General features: G+C 34.4%; 1 long non-coding RNA gene across 1 annotated transcript in view; it reads right to left on the reverse strand.

The window, feature by feature from the left end:
- Positions 1–10,754, reverse strand: part of LOC127542076 (uncharacterized) — a 37,999-nt gene extending 27,245 nt beyond the window's left edge. The window contains exon 1 of the long non-coding RNA XR_007948546.1: positions 10,615–10,754. This is a non-coding gene — a long non-coding RNA (uncharacterized LOC127542076). The remainder of the gene's footprint in view (positions 1–10,614) is intronic.
- Between the last annotated feature and the right edge of the window lie 8,123 nt (positions 10,755–18,877).

Raw genomic sequence — 18,877 nt, forward strand, 5'->3', positions numbered from 1 at the left:
ATGATTCTTTTCAGATCATGACACAATAAAAATTTATACCCGATAAAGGGACAGGGAAAGAAAAACTAAAAGCCAAATGGAAATTATATGATCTAATTCTAGAGAATGAATGACTCAAAAAATAAATCATAAAAAATAATTTAATCCAAGAAAATGATAATGAGACAACATACTGAAACCTGTGGGACGCAGCCAAAACAGTTTTAAGGGGAAAATTTTATATCTTTAAATACCTACAGGAATAAAATAAAGAGGAGGTCAATGAATTGGTTATACAACTAGAAAAGTTAAAAAAAAAATAAACTCCCCTCCATTAAATAGCAAATTAGAAATTCTGAAAATAAAAACAGATTAATAAAATTGAAGTTAAGACTATTTATTAATAAAATGATTAATAAAACTAAGGTTTGATTTTATGAAAAACACAACAAAATAAATAACCTTTGGTTAATTTGATTAGAAAAAGAAAAGGGGAAAAAACAATCAGCATTATTTTAAAGTAAAAAGGATGAACTCACCACTAATGAGAAATAAATTAAAGCAATAATTAGGAGCTATTTTGCCCAACTGTATCCCAACAAATCTGCCAATCTAATTGAAATGAATATTTACAAAAATACAAATTGTCCAAATTAACAGAAGAGGAAATAATTTAAATATTTCCATTTTAGAAAAGAAATTGAACAAGCTATTAATGAACTCCCTAAGAAAAAAAATCTCTACAAATGAATTCTACCAAGTATTTAGAGATTAATTCCAATATTATGCAAACTATTTGGAAAAATAGGCAAAGAAGGAGTCATGTCAAATTCTGTGACACAAATATTGTACCATTACCTAAGCCAAAAAGAGCCAAAACATAGAAAGAAAATTACAGATTAATCTCCCTAATGAATATTGTTGCAAAAAATTTAAATGAAATATTAGCAAAGAGATTATAATAACCTATCAGCAGGATAATACACTATGATCAAGTGGGATTTACCAGGAATATAGGGCTGGAAATACATCAAGACCAAAACAGAAATCATATTATAATCTCAATAGATGGAAAAAAAGCTTTTGTGAAAGTACAGCAACTAGATTTCTTATCTAGCATTTTAAGAGGTTTTATTGTTTGTGTTTTTGTTCTTTAACTTTAGCATTGTGATGTTAATAAACATAGTGAATTTGGAAGTCAAAAAAAAAAAACAAAAAAACAACACTGAATTGGAATCTTCCCTCTACAAACTATAAGACCCTGAATATATGACAACTTTGCACTGGCTATTGATTTAGCTATAAATTAAAGATAATATTTGTATTTTTGAGGATAATATTAAATATTCCAAATACTTTGATAGACCTCTGTTCTCAGACACCCAGATACCCCCTCCATAGATTACAATCCATCCATATGGTCTCATCACAAAGATTAACATCTTCAGCTAGTTATCTTGATATTATAGATGTACTAAGTGTGATATACTACCTGATTGGGAGAAGAGGTGGGTAAGCACAAGGACAACCTCCTTTCTTTCTGCATGGGAAAAAAAAAAGTCATGTTCTTTTCTAGTTCTGCATGTCTGAAATCTTTTACATTACTTCTGGGACATAATTCTTCATTAAAAGTATGTAGAAGTACCTGACATATGGCAAGCACTAAAATAAATGGTATCCAATTGTTTTTTCGGTCATATGCAATTCCCTGTGATGCCATTTGGGTTTTCTTGACAATTATGTTGGAGTTCTTTCTCATTTCCTTCTCCAGAAAGCAAAGACTTTTTCATCTCTGCTTGAAGGGGATTCAAGAGAAGGAAACACGACATGCAGACACAGACCATTCTACTGGAAGGCAAGTCTAAAAATTCTTCTGTTGCGCCTTTAACTTGCTACTCCCATTTGGGTCTCCTGGCCAGGCAGAACAAAGCTAATCCTTCTTGTTCATGGTATCTGATCAAATACTTCTAGATAGTTGCCATGTTGCCTCTAAGTTTTCTCTTCTCCAGAAAAACATGCCCCTTCAACTAATCCTTATACAATGGAAGCTCTTTGAGGGCAGGATCGCTTTCATTTCTGTCTTTGTACCCTCAGAATGTGATACAGCATCTGGCTTAATAAATGCTTATTGATCAATTCATCTGTTGAGGCCAACTTGAACCCATAAAGTCTTTCTCCATTGCCTTTTGAGTGGTTCACCACTTAAATTCTTTGGAAACTATGGGATTCATTGTTATGAATATGTTTATTGTTTAGATATGTTTAGAGAATCTAGAAAATCATCCAAAAATGTACTTGAAACCATTAACAGCTTTAGCAAAGTTGCAGGATATAAAACACACACTAATCATCAGCATTTCTACATATTACTAAGAAAACCCAGCAGCCAGAGATAGAAAGACAAAATCTATTTAAAATAGATTATTTTTATTTATTTAATATTTAATTTAATTTAATAATAATAGCTATATTATTTAAAATAACCATAGACAAAATAAAATTTGGGAATCTACCTGCCAAGACAAATCCAGGAACTATATGAACACAATTACAAAACATTTAACACACAAATGAAGTCAGATCTAAATAATTGGGTAAAATATTAATTGCTCATATTTAGTCTGAGTTAATATAATAAAAATGACATCTATCTAAATTATTCTCTTTATTCAATGCCATACCAACAAAACTTCCAAAAATATTTTAGAGATCATGGGGAAAACAAAACAATTAAAATTTCATTTGGAAGAACAGAAGGTCTAGAATATCAAGGAAGTTAATGGAAAAAAATATATAAAAGAAATTTATCTAGCCATACCAGACCTAAAACTCTACTATAAAGCAGTAATCATCTGGGGGAAATAAAAATATTTAAAAAGTCATAAGATAAAAAAGAAAAAGTAAGTTAAGGCAATGCTTTCTGAAGCAAATAGAATTTAGATTGGGGTAGAAAACAGTAAACAGGCTTGGGAGAAAAGATGAAGAATGACAAACTAGAAATAGATGAACGAGCAGGTAGACTGCCATATAAGAGATATGTTAAATAATTTTTCCCACAAGAGGAAAACCAGATTCCTTACTGTTCTAAGGAATATGAGAGATGTAAATACAATCTTTTACCCTTTCAAGATTTCTGTCCAACTCTATTTATTCTCCCCCATTTCTCTAGTTGTAACTCTTTTCTGAAAAATTTGCTTTCAAAAGAATTAAACCTTTTAAAAAAAATCTCTCACACTATAAACTGATTAGAACGTAACAAAGCAGAGCAAATAGTAATTGAACATTAGAATGACAGTTTCTCCTCAGAAAGTGCACAAGTATATGTTGTCTGGCAGAATACCCTTTAAAACCCTTTAAAGGGTAACATTTTCCTTATATTTTAATCCTGTCACAAGTTCTTTTCCTTATGTTCTTCTTACCAGGAAGAAAATAAAGTTAATGAGAAAAGAACACTAATTAGCCCTCAAATGGTCCAGCTGAGGTAGAAGGTATGAAGGATCCTTTTTTTTTTCCCCCAATTAATGAAAACCTGCATTATATGTCTATCACCTCTTTGTAAACAGATGGTTAGCATTTTTTTTTATCATGAGTTCTCTGGAATCATGGTTTGTTTTTATGTCTTTAGAATTCTTAAATCTTTCAAAGTTACTTTCATTTACAATGCCATTTTCTTTATTTGACTTATTCTGGTTCTGCCCACTTTACATTCCACAAGTTCCTATTAGTCTTTCTAGGTTTCTCTGAAACTACCTGGTGAAGAAACTATTACAGAGAATACAAATTTTCTGTTGAGAAAATTTAGTTCATGTGCTTCTTTCCCATGAATCTATACATGAAACAAATCTTTGGATAGTTTGATGCATTTAGTTTGTAGTTCATATAGTGTGTTGAAGCACCTTACTTCTTTCCAGGATCAAGGGGTGAGCCAGCATAATATATTTGTAAGAGTGGAAAGTATGGTATCCTAGGAGGAAAGACACCTGGGTTCAAGTCTTGGATCCAAAGTGGTTTTTGGAATAGATGCTTTGGTGACAGGGAAGATCAAGACACAAATCCAAAAGATGACAATGAAATCAAGCAACTACATGCAAAACCTCTGAGAAAAATCTGAATTGATCACAGATTTAACAAGAATCCCTTGAAGATCTTAAAAAAGGAGTTATAAAATCAAATAAAAAAGATTGAGGAAAATTGGGAAAAGAAATAATTGATGCCAAAAAAAATTATGAAAAGATCCAACAGGTTGGTAAAAAGAACCATTAAAAATCCTGAAGATAATAATATCTAAAAAATTGAATAGGCAAAACAGTAAAGAAAAAGGCACAAAAATCCATTGAAGAGAAGCACTCCTTAAAATAGAAGTGGACAATTGAAAACAGAAATTTAAAAAAAAAATCACTGGAAAAAGGAACTTGTTAAAATGTAGAACTGGGCAAGTGAAAAAGGAGGAACAGAGAAGAAAATAATCTCTTAAAAATAGAAGTGGAGTAAGTGGAAATTAATCAGTCCATGAAAAATCAAAAAGTAATCAAACAAAATCAAAAGAATAAAAGAATAGAAGAGTATCTTATTGGAAAAATAAATGAGATGAAAAATATATTTAGGAAAGATCACAAGAATTATTGGACTATCTGAAAGCTCTTAAAAAAAAAAAAAGAGAGAGAGAGAACCTTGATACCTTTCAAGAACTTACCAAGGAAACTGCCCTAAATATCCACCAAATATCCTATAACCAGATAGTAAATGAAAATTGAAATAATCCACTGATCACCTTCTGAAAAAGGTTCAAACACAAAAACTCCCAGAAATATTACAACAAAATTCCAGGTCCATCAGGCCAAGAGAAAATATTGCAAGCAAACAGAAAGAAAAATAAATATCATGAATTCATAGTTAAATTCAGACGAGATTTAATATTCCCCAAATTAAAGGATTGGAAGACTTAGAATATGATAATCTGCAGGACAAAAGAGCTAGCAATACAACCAAGAATGACCTAGCCAGTAAAACTGAGTATAATCCTCCAGAGAAACAAATGGACATCCAATGAAATAGAGGAATTTCAGACATTCCTTATGTAAAGAACAGAGCTGAATGAAAAATTTGACTTCCAAATAGAAGACTCAAGAGAAGTATAAAAAGCAAAAATAAATGAGAAATCACAGCGGAATCAATAAGGTTAAAATGTTTACATTTCTGTACTGGAAGATAATTATAACGCCTAAGAATTTTATCATCATTTAGGAAGATAAAGTGAATATATACATGGACAGAAGGCACAGATAGATTACAATAGCATACTTTCAAAAAATAAAATGGGTCAGTTCTATGTATGGAAAAGAAAGAGGAGTGAGCTCCTCATTTCCCCAAGTCAGAAAAGGGTGCTGGGCAGCTTGAGGTCCTACCACCTACCTTCTTATTCCATTCCCTTTCATCCCTACAGCTTCCATTCATTCCCATGCCCCTCTCCCTTTGCCTGATTAATCTCTGTAGAATCTAACATTTGTGTAAGTATATTGTGGGAGGGAGAAAAAAAAATAAATCCAACAAATTTGGAAAACATGTGCAATGTATAAAGCCTATGGACCTCTCACCCATAAAAAGGACATGGAAATAAAAATTTCAGCCCAACTACATAATACTCAGAAAATAGGCTAATTGTGATTGAGGACACAAACACTCTGAGAACATTCTGGTTACCACAATCTTGCTCTCTGTAGAAATATAGCTCAACTCACAACACTCAGAGAATAAGACATTTGTGATTAGACTCTCTGAGAACATTTTGGTTACACATCCTTGTTCTCTGTGGAAATACATCTATCTAGTCTCAGAACACTCACTGTACAAGATATTTGTAGCAGGAGACACTTGAGAACATTATCATTACTACAGCTTTACTTTTTATGGAAATACATCTCGTCTCAGAACACTGAAAAGACAAGATACTTGAAGTATAATCCACAGTAACCAATTAACATCCAATTGCCTTAAGTTTGGTCTCTAATCTTATTTGAGAAAACTCAGACCTTTCATCTCACATTCTATGAGAAAAGGTTAAACTGAGGCACAGAAATATATAAAATTAAAGGGTGAGACAGAGGGCTACATTGGAAGAAGACAGAATGGAGAAGACAAGGAAAATTTATTTCACATATAAGAGACAGGCAAGGAAAAGCTAATAAAATAGAGGTAGAAGGTGGGTAGGGTGGCACGTTAATACTTAAATCTTCCTCTCATCAGAATCGGATCAAAAAGGGAATAACCTATAAACTCACTTGGTTATAGAAATTTCTCTTACTACACAGGAAGTGGGAAGGGAAAGAGATAAAAGTAGTCGAAGAAGGGCTAGTAGAAGAGAAAGCAAATTTGGAGAAGTAGCAGTGGGGAAAGGAAAAAAAAAAACATTTACCCAGAACAGGGAAAAAATAACAACTAAAAAGTAAAAGCTCAAACAGGAGGAGGATTATTGGTACCTAATTTTCAGTTCATCATTCCCCTTGCAGTGGTCTTTGTAGGACCAGAACAAATTATTTCAAGGGGTTTATAAGGTCCATGGTCCCCACTCCTGCCATAGGCAGTGAAATAAAATGCACCAAATGATATAGCATCTAAATTCTTAAAGGCAAAATTAAATGAATTACAAAAGGAAATAGAAAAATTATACTACTGGAGACCCAAACTTTCCCCTCTCTGAACCAGATAATACTAACCATAAAATAAAACAAAAAAATGTTCATGAATAGAATTTTCTTAATGTTAGATATGATGGACCTTTGGTAAAAATTGAATAGAAATAGAAAAGAGTATACATTTTTCTCAGCTGTACATACGAACTACACAGAAATTGACTATGTAGTAGGGCATATAAGCCTCCCTACCAAATGCAAAAAAAAATTAAAAAATACACACGTCCTTTTTAGACCATAATACAATAAAAATTATCAATAAAAGCTATAGAAACATATATTAAAACTTAATTGGAAACCAAACAATCTAATTCTAAAGAATAAATGGGTCAAAAAAACAGGTCAAAGGAAAAATAAATATGTAAAGAAAATGCAAACAATGAGACAAACATACCAAAATTTATGGGATGTACCCAAAGAAAGATTTAAAAGAAAATTTCTACCCAAAGAAAGAACACTGGGAAACGAATGTGAACTATCTGCATTTTTGTTTTTCTTCCCGGATTATTTATACCTTCTGAATCCAATTCTCCCTACGCAACAAGAGAACTGTTCGGTTCTGCAAACATATATTGTATCTAGGATATACTGCAACATATCCAACATATAAAGGACTGCTTGCCATCTAGGGGAGGGGGTGGAGGGAGGGAGGGGAAAAAAATCGGAACAGAAATGAGTGTCAATATAATGTAATTATTAAATAAAAAATTTAAAAAAAAAATAAAAAAAAAAATAAAAGAAAATTTCTATTGCTACATATTTACATCAATAAAATATACAACCTATCAATGAACTGGCAATGCAAATTAAAAAAAAAAAAACTAGAAGGCCAAGTTTAAAAATTCCCATTTAATCACCAATGCAAAAATCAAAAAAAGATGTTTAAAAAATTTGAAGATAAGAAAACCATTGAAATAATAACAATTAGACTTAAATTTATGAGGAAAAGACTTCTACAACAATAAATCATTGTTTGATTTGATTTTTAAAAAGGAAAGAAAAATAAGTTATTAAAAATGAAAGAAGTAAATAATAGATACAAATAAAAACAAATATAAAATTAAAGCAATTATTAAGAGCTATTTTGACCAATTATGTCAATAAATCTAACAGTGTAAAATGCATATTTATAAAAATTAAAAACTTCCCAGATTGGTAGAAAAGGAAATAGAAATACTTTAATAATCTTAGCTTAGAAAAGATTGAACAAGCCAATGCTATCCCGAAGGGAAAAAAAATTCTCAGCCCCACATAGTTTCACAGATGAACTCAATCAAAAATAACAATAATTAATTCCAACATTGTATAAATCATTTCAGAAAAGTAGTCAAAAAAAGGAGTACTATGGGATATCTTATGTGATACAAATGGGTTACTGATAACTAAATCAAGAAGAACAAAAACAGAGAAGAAAAATAACTATAGACCTATTTCCTTAATGAATATCAAGACAGAAATTTAAAATAAAATACTATCAAGGAAATTATGAAGAAATATATCACAAAAATCACACATCATGACTAGGTGTTATTTATACCAAGAATGTATGGCCAGTTCAATAGTGGGAAAATATCATCATATTTCACCACAGCAATAACAAAACCAATAGAAATCATATACTTATCTCAACAGATGCAGAAAAAGCTTTTGACAAAATGCAATGCCTATGCCTAAGAACCTGAGCGAGAACAAATATAAATAGACTAAGGATGCCTTTTATCACCACTATTTATCACCACTATTTTCAACATTATGCTAGAAAAATTAGCTTCAGCAATAAGAGAAGCAAAAAAAAAAAAAAAGATGGAATTAGAGGAAACAAAACTATCAATCTTGGCACATAAGATGGTATACTTAGAGTCCTTGAGAATCAACTAAAAAGCTATGTGAAATAATGAACAACTTCAGTGAAGTTGCACAGTATAAAACAAACCCACATAAATCATCAACATTTCTAAATATTATCCACAAAGCCTAGCAGGAAGATACAGAAATAAAAATTCATTTTAAAATAACTGAAGACAATAAGAAATGTTTGAGAGTCTACCTTTCAAGACAAACCCATTAACTAAATGAACATAATTACAAAACAGTTTTAATAAAATAAAGTTGTAGCTAAACAATTGTAGAAATATTAATTGCTCAGGCCAAACCAATGTAATAAAAATGACTAGTCTACCTAAATTAATTTATCCAATACTATATCAAATTATCAACCAAAAAATATAACTATAAAATATGACAAATTTCATCTGGAAGAACAAAAGGTCATAAAAACTATGTTAAGGAAGGTAGCCTAGCTGTATTAGAACTCAAACTATATTAAAAAACAGTATACATCAAAACAAGTTGGTACTGGCTAAGAAATAGAGTGGGAGATCACTGGAATAAATTAGGTACATTACCATAGTAATTTAATGTTTGATAAACACAAAGATCTAAGGTTTGGGGGCAAGAACTCAGTATTAGAAAAAAAAAAAAAGAAAACTGGAAAGTGGTTTAATAGAAACTAGGTATACACCAACAATTCACACCATCTACCAAAATAAAATCAAAATGGATATATCATTTAGACATAAAGTATGTATCAGAAGCATATTAGGAGAGCATGGAATATTTCATTTGTCAGATTTAAGGATAAGGGAAGAATGTAAGACCAAACAGAAGAAGGAACATATTATAGGACATAAGGAAAAAGATATGGTTCTCCAAAAAAAAAAAAAAAAATACTGTTCAAAAATTTTGCTTACATGGAATTGAGAAAAAAATAAAAGATGACAGGAAAAAGCATCCTTGAAGAGAGGGACAATTGGAGCAGAGATAAAAGGAAAGACTACTTTTTTTTTTTGGTCCCTATCACCAAAAATATGAACTTAAGAGAGTAATAGAAAGATTAGCCTTATTGAAAGATTAACCTTATTACCCTTATTATTAAGTGAGTGTGTAAGAAGATTCAAGGGCCCTGGATATCAGAGGGAGCTTTTTAGAACTGATCTCTAAAGAGATAGGGAGCTATTGTTTGTTCTTGGGCAGGAAAACCATGCAATAATAGGAAGGCTACAATGTAAGACCTTCCTAGCGTTATTCCAGCTGAACTTCCAGTATTTCATATATCTCATTTCTATAAACTAGTCTATCCAGACTATTGGCTATTAGCCAGTTCCCCAGTTATATCATGCTCTCTCCTCTCTGAATTTACACAGGCTAGTCTTACTCCTGCCCAATTCATAGAACACAATTCCATCTCATTTCAGCCTGTTGACTTTTTTTTCCCCTTTCTTTTAAGCCCAGCGCCCCACTGTATGAAAGCTTCTCCGATTCCACTTACAAAAGAGTTCTCACCTTTATTCACTTTATCTGGGTCTTTTCTTTGCTCTTTATATATGTATGTGCCATATTCTTTATGTTAGATTATATATTTATATTTTTACATATACACACACATGTATAATATATATTATACACACGTATATACTTCAGGACAGGAAATGACTCGTCCCTTCCGCCTGAAATAGTTTCTTGCATATACTTCATAATTAATAAATGCTTTTTGAATTGAAAGATATAAAGTTTACTGAAATGAGAAATCATATGGAAGATAGAATGTTGGGCTTGGAGTAAGGAGGTTCCAGGTTCAAATTCCACCTTAAATACTAGTTGTGTGACCCTGAACAAATCATTTGTTTCCTCCAAGCCTCAGTTGTCTCATTTACAAAGTAAGATAAGTTGCCTAAATGACCTCTCAGCTTCTTCCTAAATTCTAAAACCTACCCTCTTATAAATAACTCCTTTGTGCCTCAGGCTCCTCACAAGTGAAAACAGGGCATAATTCAATGACTTCTAAAGTTTCCTTTCAGCACTCTTGAATCTCTACCCAAGAATTGAGTCTGGCAGTGACAAGGAATATCTTAACAACAAAGAAACAAGATATACAAGTTTCTCTTACCTCTGCTTATCTTCAGGCTGAATCCCAATTCTCCAGGTCTGAATTCGAGCCACCGCAGCCCTGCAGATCCTCCCCAAGTCTGGAGGCGGGCTCCCAGTCATCCTCTTTTTAAGCAGTAGCATTGATTGCTCATTCCAAGCAGCTGTGCTTCCTGACAAACCAAGTTAGCCCAACAGCAGCCATTAATGCGTGGACTTTATCACACTCCCTTCGCTTAGGCATCCCTAAAATGAGTTTTGATCATCTCTCCATCTCTATCTTTCTATGAAGTTGAGCTGGGGAACTAATGACTTCAGAGAATTGCTTCATATGTCAAGGAAATGAAGAAGAACCCATTCATTACTCAGCAATTTGACCTCCTCTGCTAACACTCCAGCTGCTTTCCCTTTAGAACACCTCTCAAGGGCTCAACAGAGGAATGAGATTGGATTTAGTGCCAAAAGGTCCAGATTCAAATTCTGAATTTATTACTGATGACCCTGGAAAGTCACTTTTCTTGATTTCATTTTCTTTATCTATTATATGAAGAGATTTGCCAAGATGATTTGTAAGCCCCCTTTCCAGCTCTGGGTCCTACTCATATCCATGTGTCTCTACTTCTAGAAGTTTGTTTAGATGGAAGCCTGCATTCCTCTCTAGAAATCAGAATTATTTCAATTCAAAAGGAAACAATTTCTGAACAAACTAATCCATTCTGAAAGGTTGGGTGGCATTATATGCAACTTTTGAATTGTCCCAAGTTGTAGGTCATATTGATGTTGATGTATCCAATTTAGCAACTTCAAGAAATGTGGACCATTATAAATCAGGAAGAGCAACGCCAACCCTTCATCTATCTCGTGCTTCCATTCTCTGCTCTCCTATTTAGGTCTTTCCTTCGCCTTGGCAGAGAAAACAAGAGCAAGTAAGGGTTTAATAGCTTTACTTTCTTCCAGGTGTGGATGATCATTGCCCCCACATGTGGTTTTATTCATTCTTTGATTCTCCTAATGATCCCACACACTTTTAAGGGATCCTTTTGTAATCCTGGGCAGTTTTGGCCATTAGTGTTACAAAAGCCACTTTTATGGGATGGTATTACTTTTTTTATTTATCCTCATTTACTTGTCCCCCCCCCTTCCATCTCTTGAAATCATTAGCTCTATGCAATGCCCACCAAAAGTGTCACTTCTCCAAGAAACATTTCCTGATTCTCCATGTTGTTAATGGAAACAAAGATACAGAAATAAATAAGAACCAAATACAAAGTAAATGTATTGGTTGTCTCCCCTGCTTACTAGCATATAATCTTATTGATTTTGCTTACTGAGGACAGGAGCTAGCCCCTCAGGATCCAAGATGAACATAAAAACCAATCCCTGAACATTTTACTAGAGGATTAAAATATGTAAAAAGATAAACACAATTTGAGAGGGATGGTAGAATGATAATAATCAGTCAATTGAAGAAAAGTTTGCCACAGGAGATGACACATTAACTAAGCCTTAAAGAGAGCTTCAGATTACATGGAGATAATGGTGAATTATGTGATTTTAGGAATGTGGCTTCATTTCTCTGAGCCTCAGTTTCCTCATCTGTAAAAAGAAATGATTGATTTAATGATTTTGAAGGTCTTCCCCTTCCAGTGCAAAATCCTATAAAGAATAGAAACACAACTTTCTGACAGCTTTGTGAAAAGTTAACTACAGAGCCACGACTAGAGCCCATGTCACCTGATCTGAACACCATACTGTTTCTGAACAAGAAATGTCATAATGGAAACAACCTATTTGTTGCTTTTTTTCTATATATCTGGTTTCTGCTTCTTATGACATTAAAAAAAACACAATATTTTACATAGGAATGGCATCTCCAGCAGATGCATAAACTCAGAAGAAAGGGCTTTTAACAGCTGTTTTCAATGGCATGTTAACTCCAATTGTCATAATTGACAAATTCTGCTCCGTTCAAGAGTGGGGAATTAGGAAGAATGCATGGAAGTTATAAGGAGGTAGATTTTGTTTTAGAAAAAAACAAACAAACAAAAAACAAACTACTAACATGTTATCAACCAAAGGAACTATCTTGTGAGGGAATGGTTTCCTCATTACTGGAGGTCTTCATGCAAAGACTGACTTGATCATTTCTGGGCATTGCATAAAAAGTAATCTTATTCAGAAATAAATTATAGTAGATGAACTCTGAATTCCTTCCAAGTGACTTGAGCCACCCATCAGATGTACTTTAATAGGAAATGGGGTCAGGAATTTGTAGTATTTGGGAAATTTAATGAGACTCCCTTCCAGTTTTAAGATTCTAAGACTCAATGAAAGAAGACAGATGATTGAATGTAAGTGTGGAAAAAAAATAAACAATCAAAAGCAAAAACCAAATTCCTGTCTGAGGAGAGTTGTTCAGTCTCTGAAAAGGAAATGGAAACATGTTCTTCAGTCTTCCGCACACAGAAAACCCCAAACAGTTAATCAGAGAGCACGCAGTTCCTTAGCTTGTTTAAGTAAACAACTCACTGGTTTCTGAGTCTTCTGCCCCTTGTTTGTTGTTTAAATTCCCAATTTACAAAGACTTGCAGTTTACCTCAGGTGAGACTCTTGTACCACAAATGAACATGGCTTGGATGTTGGATAAAAACTCGGGCCATTTCAGATTTCTTCCCTTTTGAGGAAACAGGTTTTACAATGTGACTCAAAGTTCAAAATGGGAATTAAAAGCCAAACTAAAGTCACAATTAGGAAGCCCTTGATTGTCTGAAAGGAGAATAGTTTCAATCACAGTAAAGTTTGCCTGCCTACACCCAAGATCAAGTGTCCAGCTTAAGTGACACCTATGGAGTGTGGAGAAATGAATGCAGTGTCTTCATTAGCATGGTAGATACCAACCACGAAAGTGGCTGCTGATTTTCCAAAGCATTCCCTTGGAAGTCAATTTGCTTATTTTAGATAATAGTTCCATGGCTTAAATCACAAAAGCCTGAAGGTCCGTGATGAAAGGGCCTTTAGAACATACAAAGTTGGGGCAGAAAGAGAATTTTGAAAGCAATATTTTACAGCTAAAAAAAAACCCATAGGATTTAGAATGGTAGAGGTAGAAAGAACTCTTAGGATCATCTGTTCCAAATTGTGTATTTTACAGATTAAAAAAAAAAAACCTGAGATGTGAGGGAAGCAAAGTTTCTTAACACTGAGAGTCAGTAGTGTGTTGTGATTCAGTCATTTCTCAGTTGTCTGACTGTTTATGATCCCATTTGGGATTTTCTTCCCAAAGACACTGGGCAGGTTGGCCATTTCCTTCTCCAGCTCATTTTACAGATGAGGGAATAAAGGCAAACAAGTTAGTGACTTGCCTTGAGTCACACAGCTAGTAAGTGTCTGAGACAAATTCGAACTCATGAAGATTAGTCTTCTTGACTGCAGACCCAACATTCTATCCTATTGCACATAGTAGTATAGCTTAAACTAAGTAGTAATTCTCCCAACTCCCAGGCAAGGACACATAGAAAAATTGAATCTGAAGAAACTTCAGAGATAATCTAATTCACAGACAGAAATCAGGATCTCTTCCACAAAATCTTTTCCATGTTCTCATGAAGCTTCTACTTGAAAACTTGGGGGGGGGGAAGTGTTACAACACTTGCTTCCTCATAAGACAATCCATTCCATTTCTGGACAGCTCTGATTATTAGGATTGGGTTTTCTTTCATCAAAGCAAAAAATCTGGGTCTCTGACATTTCCAATTATTGTTACCAGTTCTGCCTTCTGGGGATACACAGAAAATGCTTCTTTTTCATTCAAATATTTGAAAGCAAACTCTTACCGTGGTCCGAGCTCTTTCCTTTCCAGTTACATATTCCCATATCCTTCTGCTGATGTTTGTGCGGTACTGCCATCAAGCCCCTCTCTATCGCTGACTGTTCTGGAAACTCTCCCATTTGTCTATACTTTTCCTAAGGTTCAGTGTCTAGAACCAAATACTATATCCACCTTGGCCAAATCCCCATTCTGAGCTCCTTCACACTAGATACCTACTTTCTTTATGAAGCTTAGGATCAAACGAGGGGATGAATGTGTTTCCTTGGTTGGGAGAATGACTCCCTTGTCTCACTAGACTTCGTTCAAACTCAGCTCAGTCTAAACAAAGCTACTTAGGATATAATTTGTATTTACTTATTTGAGTACATATGTTACCCTGTAGAGCGCAAATGCCTTGATTTTAGGAACTGTTTCAATTTTGTCTTTGTATCTCAGTAACAAATGAAGTCCTGGATCTTAAAGCCTGTTGAATTTGTTTGGGTTAGGGATACAGATATAAAACAAGATAAAGTTCCTGTTCTTCAAGAGCTTGCAATCTAATAAAGAACATAAAACAAATATATAAATAATTCTAATGTGACTTGTAATCTAAGTGTAGAAGTACTCAGAGGCATGAAAGATGACATAGTGGAAAGGATTGGGAAGGCCCATAAAAGAGGGCATGCCTGAGCCCCACCTTGAGAGAAGGACTAGATCCAAACAGGTGGTTGTAAGGAGAGACCATTGCAGGAATCAAGGACAGCACAAGGATGTGGAGTTTCTGGGTAAGATGAGGGAGTACAGAGGTGTTCATTGTGTCTATAATTATCACTGCTTAAAAGGAGACATCTAAAACAAGTCTGACAAAAATAAATTGGAGACATTTGTTTTATTCAGTAAGCAGAGAGGCAGGTAGAGCAGGGGATCAGTGCAGGGTTTTTAAAATAAAAATTAAATTTAAGTTTAGAAGTGATCTGGTAGCACATGAAGACTGGATTAGAGGAGAAGTCAATGAGGAAGTTATTAAAATAGTCCAAGTGAGAGATAATAGAAAGCACAATTAAGATGGCTACAATGGGATGGGGGAAAAAGAGAATATAATTGCTCTTTCATCTAAAGATAGAATCAATAGCATTTAGCAAATGATTGAATATGTGGTGTTTAGGAGAGGTCAAAAATCAAAGATGTCTCTCTCTTGTGTTTCTAGTTTTTGAAATTTCTAGGATAATTGAGTGAAACTGGGGAAGAGGGTCAGAATTTAGGGGAAGATGGAGAGTTCCATTCTGCATAGGTCTTGTTTGTGGTGCCCACGAAAGCACTGTGGGAAATCAGAATTAGGGACTGGAGTTGAGAAAGGGGGACAAAGTTAGAGATATAAATTTGGGAACTAAAAAAGTGAAGCCATGGCTATAGATAATATCACTAAGAGAAAGAAGGAACAAGAGGGAGAAATCATATTTAGGAAGTAGGAGAATGAAGAAGAGTCCCTAAAGAGGACAAAGAAGAAGATTAAAGAATTAGAAGATGCAAGAGTGGGCTGTGTAATGGAAGCCAAAAAGAAAGGATTAAGAAGGTAGAGGGGAGGGAAGGGAAGAAGTCCTCAATGTCAAATACTAATAAAGAAGTAGGAAAATAGAGGTTCAGAAAAGGGCATTGGATCTTGCAATGAGAAAGTTTTCAGGAGTTTTTAAAAGGGAGATTTTAGTAGAATGGAGGGAGTGGTGGAAAGACATTTTGCGAAGTGGTTTTGGAAATTGAGTAGATGTGGAGGAAGTTGAGCCAATGAGTTTATCTACTCTTTCTAGAAGATCAGACAGTGAAATTTAAACTTCGAAGTTATTCTCAAACTTTTGAAAAAAACAAAGGATTAGGTAGCTCTGGATAGTGCTCTAAAGCACTATGGTTACATTAGCTTAAAGGGAATGGTCCGGGAGAAAAGGAATGCAAGTTTTTCATTTCTAGCTACAGGAAGAAATTTTTCCCATACAGACAAAGCGCTAAGATTAACAATATTTGGCACTTTGGGTACTGGGGTGTGTTTCAATAAATTAAATCCCTGTTAGTGACCATGCAGCAGCTTTTATCCTTGCAAATTAACTGATTTCCAAGAAGGTTCTTGTCTATTCGTCAGTACCTAATGGCTCCTTCTGGGGGAAAAAAAGAAGCTGGCATTGGCTCAACCCCCAGAATAGGGGACATGACAATGCCTATTTCCTGGATACCCCAGGGAAACAGGGAAATGACCATGCTAAGTCATGCTACTGTATGTATGAATTATAGCCAATCTTGTAGACTTCCCAGCAGGTGTTTGAGATACTTTTACTTCCTGTGGGGTTGTGTGCCTCACCATTCATTCCACCATATTGTGTACTAGAATAATAATAATTTTTAAAAAGCTAATAAAGGAAAACCAATGAGCTTTTAGAAAAAAGCCCTTTCTGTGTTTGGGAAAATACTTTCAAGAAATACCATGACAATTTGCTTTTTTAGAGTAGAAATCAAGACTAGCACAGGCAAACCTTGACCTACATAGGATCATAGCATTCAAAACTAGAAATGATATGAGAAAGCATATCACTATCCTCTTACTTTATAAATGAGGATGCTTTCATAAATGATATAGCTTCTACTTTTCTTACCGCTGAATCACATTCAGATATTCTTCGCCATACTTAACCCTCTGTCTTTGTTTTTGTTTTGTTTTTTTAATAAATGGATCACATGTTATCATATTTATTTATTCTATTCTTTTGAGGTAATACATATGCATCTCTGGCCACATATCAGTCATGAATCTCATTGCAACAAGTCTTGTTGCTACCTATGAAGCTAAACTTTCCTTCATCCATCAGGATCTCTAGCTTATCTTGCTTGTTACTCCAACTTTATGCAAATCTATTAAAAACATATGAGAGCTAGAGGTTTATTGTTGCCTTGCTTATCACACACTCTCCCCCCCCCCCTACTCCCGCTGAGGCAATTGGGGTTAAGTGACTTGCCCAGGATCACACAGCTAGGAAGTATTTAGTGTCTGAGACTATATTTGAACTCAAGTCCTCCTGACTTCAGGGCTGGTGCTCTATCCACTCCTCACCTCACTGCCCCATGCAATCTTCTTAGATATTGTTGAAGACTGTCTCCACAGAGGATTCAGGCTAGCAGTGGTTACTAGGAAAACTGACAATGGTAGGCAAGCTAAGGACCACAAGTTCATTAATCTTTTGCTAAATTAAGGGAATTTTAGTATAAAATTGATTGATCCTATAACTCAGTCATTTCTAGTTACAGCAATGATGTTGGACAATAACTTGTATTTCCTAATGCTTTAAGGTTAGCAAAGTATCTGTTCTCAATCAATCATCACAACTACCCTGGGAAGTAGGTACCATTATTATCTCCAATTTACGAATGAGAAAACTGAGGCTCAGAGAAGTTAGTTTGCTCATGATAAGAGAGCTATAAACTCAGAGACTGGATTGGAACCCAGGTCTTTATGATTCCAAGACTAACATTCACCCATGCTGGCTTTGGAAGCAAAAGACTTGATTTTTAATTCCATCTCTAACACTTATTGATGGTATGACCATGAGCAAGGCATTGACTCCTCTGAGTCAATCCCGAATGTCTAAAAACACAGAAAAATCCTTCTGCTGTATGCATAATAAGGGCTCTATGAGAAAAGCCTTTTTGTAATGAAAATGAAGTTAATCAATATTCCCCATTTCTGAATTTTTCCAGCAAGTGACTTAAAAAAAATCTTGCAATACAAAAGCATATGCTGGCAAGCCAAGGCAAATCTGTCAACTGGAAATGCAGATCCAATATACAATTCAAGACTTAATTTGGAATCCACATAGAATTTTCTTTTAAATCCTGAAGAAACTCACTTCATCACACAGGTCACCAGCAGAATAACTTCTGTTTCTTAAGATACTGATACACCATTCCTTACATCTCCCCTGGCCAGCCACAAGATTTGGTCCAAATTCTTAGGCGGGGCTGACCTTTTAAAAAATAAATTTAAATGAAAGTGCTTGATACATTGATAATATTAATCATTCCCATGAAGGTGTATGTATGTGTGTTTATGTGTATTTTTTTCTTTTTCTCACTCACTCACTATTTCTCACTCATTCACTTCTACTTTCATGACATGAGATGACCCTGCATTCTCATAGTCTATATTGGTGGAGCACAGGCTCTGGCAAAGAGGCCCACAGAGCCAGAAAGGTTTCTGGCAACACTTAACATATTCAGCAGAGGCCCATCATGTATAAGGTTCCAGACACTGACCATGGGATGGAGAATGTTTTGGCCAAAGAAATTCTCAGGAGTTTTACAATCTACATTAGGGCAAAAGGCAGCTTCAGTGATGAAGTTATACAAATCCTGTCTTAGATATCAATAAGGAAAGTCACTAGGGCTCTCACAGCTATAAAACAGAAGTAATGATATCACTAACATCACAGGGTTGTTT

This window comes from Antechinus flavipes, chromosome 6 (assembly GCF_016432865.1).
Source record: "Antechinus flavipes isolate AdamAnt ecotype Samford, QLD, Australia chromosome 6, AdamAnt_v2, whole genome shotgun sequence".
NCBI classification, from domain to species: Eukaryota; Metazoa; Chordata; class Mammalia; order Dasyuromorphia; family Dasyuridae; genus Antechinus; species Antechinus flavipes.